Genomic DNA, 8,392 nt, shown 5'->3' with positions numbered 1-8,392 from the left:
AGATTTTGTTGTTTTTTTATTTTTATTTTCTAATTCTTATTTTTTATTGAAGTGTAGTCGATTTACAATGTTAGTTTCAGGTGTACAGCAGAGCGATTTAGTTATACATCGACATACATACATACATATTTTTTCAGTTTCTTTTTCATTATGGCTTATTACAAGAAATTGAATATATTTCCCCCAAAATATTTTTTAATATTTTATTTATTGTATTATTTGTTAATTCTTTTTATTTTGGGGGGAAGAGGTAATTAGGTTTATTTATTTTTAGAGGAGGTACTGGGGATCGAACCCATGACCTTGTGTGTGCAAAGTATGGGCTCTACCACTTGAGCTATACCCTCCCCCCTCCCAAAAAGATATTTAATAGTCTTTCAGAATGGCTCTTCTGGAAATTTTTGATTCATGTTTATAATCTGATAAACACCTCCACGTATTAATTTTTATGAGACAAGTGGAGAGAATATCTTAGGCAATTCATCTAAAGAGTATTTGACAAGTATTTCCAACAATCACATCGTGCAGTGGGAGCTGGGTGCATGAGGAAGGGGAATATAATGAGTGTATTATTAGCATGAGGAATATCGTGGTCTCTCCTAAGCAAGGGGCCAGGAGTTTCAAGAGTAAACATTCTGTTTTATATGGAAGAGTCTGACTGCATTCATGAGGTCTGATCACAGACACTTTTAAGACTCACTACAGACTCTTCCTCCTCTGCCCATGTGCACAGGGCAAGCTGATAAGAAAGCGTGAGCACTCCTTCCCTTGGCTCCTTCCTTTAGTTGTGGGTTTGCACCACAAGCATGTGCCATCACCATTCTCTGCTCTGTCTAGCCATTTTTGGACCAACTTGGGAAGTCTGTCCTGCTCGCCCCAGGAAGCCTCATGATGTTACATTCTCCTAACACGTCAGTATGTGCAGTCATTAGACCTGACATCCAAACTAAACTTTGAGTGCGTTCCATCCTTTTCTAAAGGAAAAAGCAAACGGGCAAACTAATGAAAAATGTCTTGGAGAGTGAATAGGTGAAATTTCTAGTTCCTCTATCAAACAATCCCACTGTGTTCATTCCTAGAGGAAATACATGAACATTGACTTTTTTTAATGTTTTCCCTCCTTAAACATTTTTTATTTATTTGAAGGAGGAGGTAATTAGGTTCATTTATTTATTTCTAGAGGAGGTACTGGGGATTGAACCCAGGACCTTGTGCATACTAGGCATGCTCTCTACCAGTTGAGCTATGCCCTCCCTCCTGAACATTGATCTTTTCTAATTATTTCTCTGAGCACTGCAAGCAAAAAGATAAGATTGTGTCATATTAATTCTTATTTCTGGAATTTTATTTCCTCATATTTTTCAGATATTACTATATTCCTATACCAGTAATATACACTGTATTTCATGTAAATATGCAAACCATGTGTCTAATACCACCCCTAAAAAGGCACGTAGAAGTATAATTGTATGGTGTATACTCAGGCGTGGAGAGGCAGGTGTTAGGGAGCTTGAGTCTGAAGTTTTGCTGCCATGGTATTTTCGTTACAGCCACAGAAATAATGAGGGATACACTGTGGAGTTCACAGCTCAAATGCAAATTATGAATATAGATTTCCAGGATAGTAAGTTGTTTTAAATCTAACGTGGAAAGAAACTGTTATAGATGCCAGTCAACCTGGAGAGCCTAACCACGTATAATTAGTGATCATTATCAAGCACAGAGTAAGGTGGAATATGCTTGGATCAATAGAAAGCTAATGACTCCTTCAGGATTTTAAAGAAAAGACTACCTTTCATTAACTTACACATGAGAAGTGTGGTATATTCTAAATAAAATGCTATCAAAATGCAGTTTCAGTGGCCACATTTGAATTCTTCCCAAGCACTCTGCTTTTCTCTGTATTAGACTGTCCTCTATAACACTAGGTCTTCAGTGTCCAAAAATAAGACAAATTTTCATGAATCACTGATATGCAACAGCTGTTCCCTTTTAAAAGTGAGGGAAACCATCTTTCCCCTCCAGTTTTTCTACCACACAGCTAACCCATCGTGTACTCATACGAAAACCTCATTCTCTCAGTGTCGGTTCTGCTCTGTTTCATGATCACCTGACAGAGAAAGTTTTTTCCTATAATCATCAGGAATGGTCCTCAGATTGTTAAGACTGAGGAAAGAGGGTAGGAAGGGATACATTTGGGAGTTTGAGATTTGCAAATATTAACCACTATACATAAAAATAGATAAGTTTCTTCTGCATAGCACAGGAAGCAATATTAAATATCTTATAATAACCTTTAATGGAAAAGTATATGAAAATGAATATATGTATGCATATGCCTGACTGGGACATTGTGCTGTACACCAGAAATTGACATATTGTAACCTACTGTACTTCAAACAAACAAACAAAAAATATCAGTGGCCTTCAGTCATAACAAATCTAGAGGAGGTGCCTTGACCACAGAAAGCAGGATATTTTGGATAATAGTTTTATGTCTATACTGTTACTCCTCATGCTCTTGAATTTAGACCATATTGCATCTTAAAACGGGTGTCCTGGTTTTTCTCAGTCACATGGATCTGAATAAACCCCACCTCATGAAGTAGGTCCTTTCCTCTTACCCACCCCTTCCCTGGGACTGTCATGGCGATAAATGAAAAGCAGGTAATGCAAGAATAACATCAACAAATTTCAGCCTTCAGGTTGTAGGTCATTAATAAGAGTGTGTCCGTTTCAAGAAACCTCAACTAATTCAATAAAAACATTGTACAATCTGCAGATAATGAGATCTTTCCACAGATGTCCTTGCTCATTGACAGGTATCGATCTCATGAGTTTTAAAGAATTTCAACACTTAATTCTGTTGGGAATTTAACATCAGAGTTTGGTTAATCTTCAAAAGTATGAGTTTCTTAGTGTAAGTCCACTGAGAGCATTGCTTGAACATTTGTCACCTTCATTACATTTGTCATGTTTCTGTCTAGTGTGAGTTGGTTGTGGTGTATCCTGAGGTTAATGCTTAAAGTCCTTGACACGTTTGTACATTTCCATCTTATGTGAATTCTTTCATGACCACAAAGGTGTAGATTTTTGATAAAGTTGATCATACTCATTAAATTTGTTAAGTTTCTCTCTATAAAGAATTCTGTTATGTTCCACAAGGCTTCAGACTTCAATATGCTTTGCCATGTATTTTTTGTGGTTTCTCTCAAAAATATATATATTCTGATATCAAGTGAGGTGTGAGTTCTAGTTACAGGCTTTGCCACATACATTAGTTTTATACGGTATCTCTCCACAACGGAATCGCTTGTTATTTTTAATTGAAATGTAAGTGATGCATAATATTATGTTTCCAGTGTAGCATTGCTGGTGTAATATTTACATACATTATGAAATGATCAGAACAATAAGTCTAGTAGCCATCTGTCCCCAAACAAAGTTATTATAATATTATTGAGCATATTTTTAACGCTGCATGTTACATGCCATGACCTACTTACTGTCCAGCTGGACATGTGACCCTCTTATTCCTCTACACCTATCTCACCCCACTACCCCTTTCTGAAAATCACAAGTTTTACTGTGAGTCTGTTTTCACCATATTTTTCATTTTTTAAAAAGATTCTATATAGAAATGAAACCATGTGGTATTTGTCTTTTTCTCACTTCTTTCACTTAGCCTAGATCCATCCATGTTGTTGCCAATGGCAAGATTTCTTTATCTTATGGCTGAGTAATAGTCCATTTTATATATATATCCCACACTTTCATTATCCATTTGTTCATCAGTGGTGCTCAACCCAGGCTTCACATTAGATTGCTGAGACATTCTGCAAATACTTGGGAGTCCCTTTCTTTCTTTCTTTCTTTCCTTCTTTCTTTCTTTCCTTCTTTCTTTCTTTCTTACCTTTTTTATTGAGTTATAGTCATTTTACAATGTTGTGTCAGTTTCCAGTGTAGAGCACAATTTTTCAGTTATACATGAGCATACATATATTCATTGTCACATTTTTTTTTTTTTTTGCTGTGAGCTACCACAAGATCTTGTATATATTTCCCTGTGCTATACGGTATAATCTTGTTTATCTGTTCTGCATTTCCTTGTCAGTATCTACAGACTTTGAACTCTCAGTCTGTCCCTTCACACCCCCCGCCCCCTTGGCAACCACAAGTTTGTATTCTATGTCTATGAGTCTGTTTCTGTTTTGTATTTATGTTCTTTTTTTTTTTTTTTTTTTTTTTTTTTTTAGATTCCACATATGAGCAATCTCATGGCATTTTTCTTTCTCTTTCTGGCTTACTTTACTTAGAATGACATTCTCCAGGGACATCCATGTTGCTGCAAATGACATTATGTTGTTGTTTTTCATGGCTGAATAGTATTCCATTGTATAAATATACCACATTTTTTTATCCAGTCATCTGTCAATGGACGTTTAGGCTGTTTCCATGTCTTGGCTATTGTAAATAGTGCTGCTATGAACATTGGGGTGCAGGTGTCTTTTTGAAGTAGGGTTCCTTATGCCCAGGAGCAGGATTACTGGGTCACATGGTCTCTTCCTAGTCTTTTGAGGAATCTCCATACTGTTTTTCACAGTGGCTGCACCAAACTGCATTCCCACCAGCAATGTAGGAGGGCTCAGACAGTCCCTTTCATATAGTCTGTGTGGGGTCCAACCTCAGTGATATTTGAGGGGCCCCAGGTGATTCTGGTCTGCATCCCTTACTGAGCATCCGGACTTTGAGTCCTCCCATCCTGAGGGCTGGGATCTGGGCTGAGAGGGAGGGGGCTCTGCTCTGCATGGGGATGGATCAGGGCCTGGTCTGTGACCTGAAGGGGGCTGTCAGGTCCAGCTGAGGCACCCACTGCTGCAGTGTGGGTGAGGGGCTCACCAGGAGGGGAGGGTGATCTGAGGACAGTGTGGGGAAACTCCCTTGTTGGTCTGTGTGTGGAGTTTCCTGTCCCGAGTCCTTCCTGTGACAGCGGGCAGCAGAGGATTGTCTGTTCCACGTGGCGAGGTCTCCCCTGTGTGTGTGTGGTTGTGGCACAGGGAGGGCTGTGTTGATTCTCAGCATTGAATACCATGTTTTCAACCTTCAAGATTGACTTCTGAAGACTCACGTTGCTTGAGGAAGAAGCTCTGAAAAGAAGGAAGAGGAAAGAAAAGGAATCAGGAATGGCTGTTTCTCAGGTAAAGTCATATTCTCACTGGATTCTCAGTCAGACATTCCTCAAATGCCCTTCTTTGGACTCATTAATCCTGTCTGACTCTGCAGTGTCCTGCCTGACACCTGTACATTCACAGTCACCCAAGACCCTCCCTCAGTGCCTGTCCTCCCCACTTAGACTCCAGCCCTATAATAGTTGTATTTCAGATTGATGATCAGAGTCCTTTCAGTGATTCCTCTGAAGATGAAACAGATTTCCAAAAGCATCAGAGTAATGCCATAATTGCCTATAAATGACAAGTCTTGATAATGCTTATTATTAAAGACCCAATGAGAGATAACTAGAATGGGATTAAGTAACAAATCTACTTATTTCTGTAACGTATCTTTTAAAACTGTGACTGGTAATATTATATCAAGACATCTTAGGATCTGAGGAGTTTCATACAATTTTGGAATCCTCTATTAATGTATAAGAAATATAAGGTTAAAAGGTTTAGTTGTTTTTGTTTTTTGTTTTAGTTTGACAAAGCTCCAATTAAAGGGAGCATATTAAATAACCCTGATTAGTTCCACATGTACCAGGTGAGAGAGAAATCCTTCAAGATATTCCAGGGGTCATCTAGAAGAGCCTAGAGTTATTTGAAAGTCAAAAAGTCTTCACTCAGATCCAGATTTTTGGGAAGGTTGTCACAAATACCACAAGGTTGTGTACATTGACTCATACAGGAAATGATACTTAATCACCCATTTGTTCAAAGTAACAATACGAGATTTCAAAGACAAATACAAAAGGATATAGAGTTGTAAGGGATACTTAGCTCTGCTGTGTCGAAAGGTTTTACTTAGGAATCATAGACCTGTTGAAGGAAACAAGAAGTGTAGGAAATAAGTTGAGTAAAACCCAATTTTTTTCCTAACCAGTTTATATAAAGGTAAGGCAAAAACTTTCACAATCTCTTACTAGGATCAGACCAGTAGTCAAAAACATCTTCCTTTAAAAGAACAATCATTTTTCATTTATCAGAGGGAAAACCCAAATTTGAGTTTTGTACCAAGGCAGTTTTAACATTAAACTCAATTATCTTTATTTCCTGTGTAAAGGAAGCCAAACATAGATGAACCTACTTTTCGTGTTAGTGTGTTAGTATTTTATCTTATTTGGGAATGATCTAGATATTTAATAACTACCCATCATTCAGTTTAACTTGGGAGAAGTGTAAGGTTTCATGTTGCCAAAGAGATTTGGGAAAGCGATTCAAAATCTTTACCTTAAACGCTTTACCTCATACACATATAATGAATTCAGTTGTTTTCAACATTAATGTTTAGATTACTCACAAAAAATTTTATCATACGGAGTTATTTTTCTTGCTGACAGTTTTATAACAGAGACAACATAAGCTTCTTTGACTGAAAACTCTAGGTAGGATAAAAATTATATGCCTCCATTGTTTTCATTTCATTTTATTTTATTATTTTTTGATAGAGATACTGGAGATTGAACCCAGGACCTCATGCATGCTAAGCATGCACTCTGCCACTGAGCTGTACTCTCTCTCTGCCATTATTTTCAGTTTTGGTAACTCCAAAGATATGTGTGTTTTCATCGAACCAAGAACCTTAAGCTAGCTTTCAGTTATTAAACTTTAATCCCACATTGCATGAACTTGAATAGCATTTTGGTTAGGTTTCCTTAGTTTCCTTAATTCCTATAAGTGCTTGTTTGTTTTTAAGCCAAATGAGTAGAGTTCTTTTACAAATTGTAGCAATACCATCCCAACTGAGGAAAAAAAAAATCTACAAGATACATATACACATATATAGAGATATACATGAAAGTGCAGACAGATGCAAACAGAAAATATATATTTCCCTTTAATTTTTAGCCAAGTCTCAGATATGAACTCAAAAGACGTTAGATCCAATTTGTGTTTGCATGGTGTGTGGACTCTTTTAAATCCTTTGTGAAATTGATTTATCTTTTGGAAGCTTCTGCATACCAGTGAAACAATGCATTACGTTGTCTGCAGAGAGGGTATGAACCCTCTCTTGTAAGGGTGCTTTTATGTGTATGGAAAGGTGCAAAAGTCTCGGCTCATTGAAATTGTTCCTTGGATCTGCACGCTAGCTATCTAGGGCCAGTATTCTTTTGTTTCATATCCTGAGTTCCCCGAGGGTACACCACTGGGGGTGGCTGCAGTTGACGAGGGCTTGGCTGAAGTCAGTCTGTTCTTCTCCATCCTGAATTCCCTCAGGTTCCCTGTCCTGGGCAGTGGTCGTGGCTGATGGCTTAATGGTCAAAGCATCTTTTGTTTGCTGATGTGGCAGGCAACATTTTTCATTCACAGGTTCATAAAGTCTTCCTACCAACATGGCTAGTGAGACACATTGTAAAATATAAAGTCATCTACCTAATAAAGTAAACAAAACTTATCCAAGTCACTACATCTTTTAAAAATGTGATAAATCTTCTTTTATTCATATCTGTGTTACACCAGGACATTCTGCTCCTTTTACCTGAAAATATTTTAAATATGCTAATTTCTTTATCTAAACATCGTCATATTTGCAGGGATTCCCATGTCGCTATGAATGAAATGTTTCACATGTAGGGATGTGATAAAACATACATTGTAGTAGATATTCTCTGACAGACATTTCCATAAAAATATTACCGGTTGAAATGAACTTGTGTATTTCACAGTCTATTTTCACTTTCTTTAGGGTTCGTATTAAAGAGAATGAACTTGGCTACTAAATGCCCTTGGACATATTGCAGCTTAATTATTCTTTAGATGGAAACAAATCCCAATGTCTTCTGAAGACTAAATATTTTACAGGCTCTGTTATCCACGCTTGGGAGACAGGATTCCCAGAGATGGGCCATTATGTATAGCTTAAGCTTACAGGCAACATCCCCTTCGTGATTTTTTTTTTTCTTTTTTTTTAATGTATCTACTGAGCTAGCAGCCACATAAAAGAGCTGGAGACAGCCCTGCTATTTTCCTGGAAAAATGAGGAGAGGGAAAGTTTTAGCATGTCACTTATAAGAGCTCTCAACTGATAATTGTAGAGAAATTTATTTATTCTTAAGAGTCTGAAATCACTTTTGGTTTATTTTACCAATGGAATCCCATTACACTTAACTTTCTGGGATTCTCTCTCTCTCTCTCTCCCTCTGTCTCTCTCTCTCTCGCTTCTCTGCCAATCTTCT

The sequence above is a fragment of the Camelus ferus genome, chromosome 9 (genome assembly GCF_009834535.1).
Source record: "Camelus ferus isolate YT-003-E chromosome 9, BCGSAC_Cfer_1.0, whole genome shotgun sequence".
NCBI lineage: Eukaryota > Metazoa > Chordata > Mammalia > Artiodactyla > Camelidae > Camelus > Camelus ferus.
The sequence above is the reverse complement of the archived record's forward strand: the minus strand, read 5'-3'. Positions refer to the sequence as shown.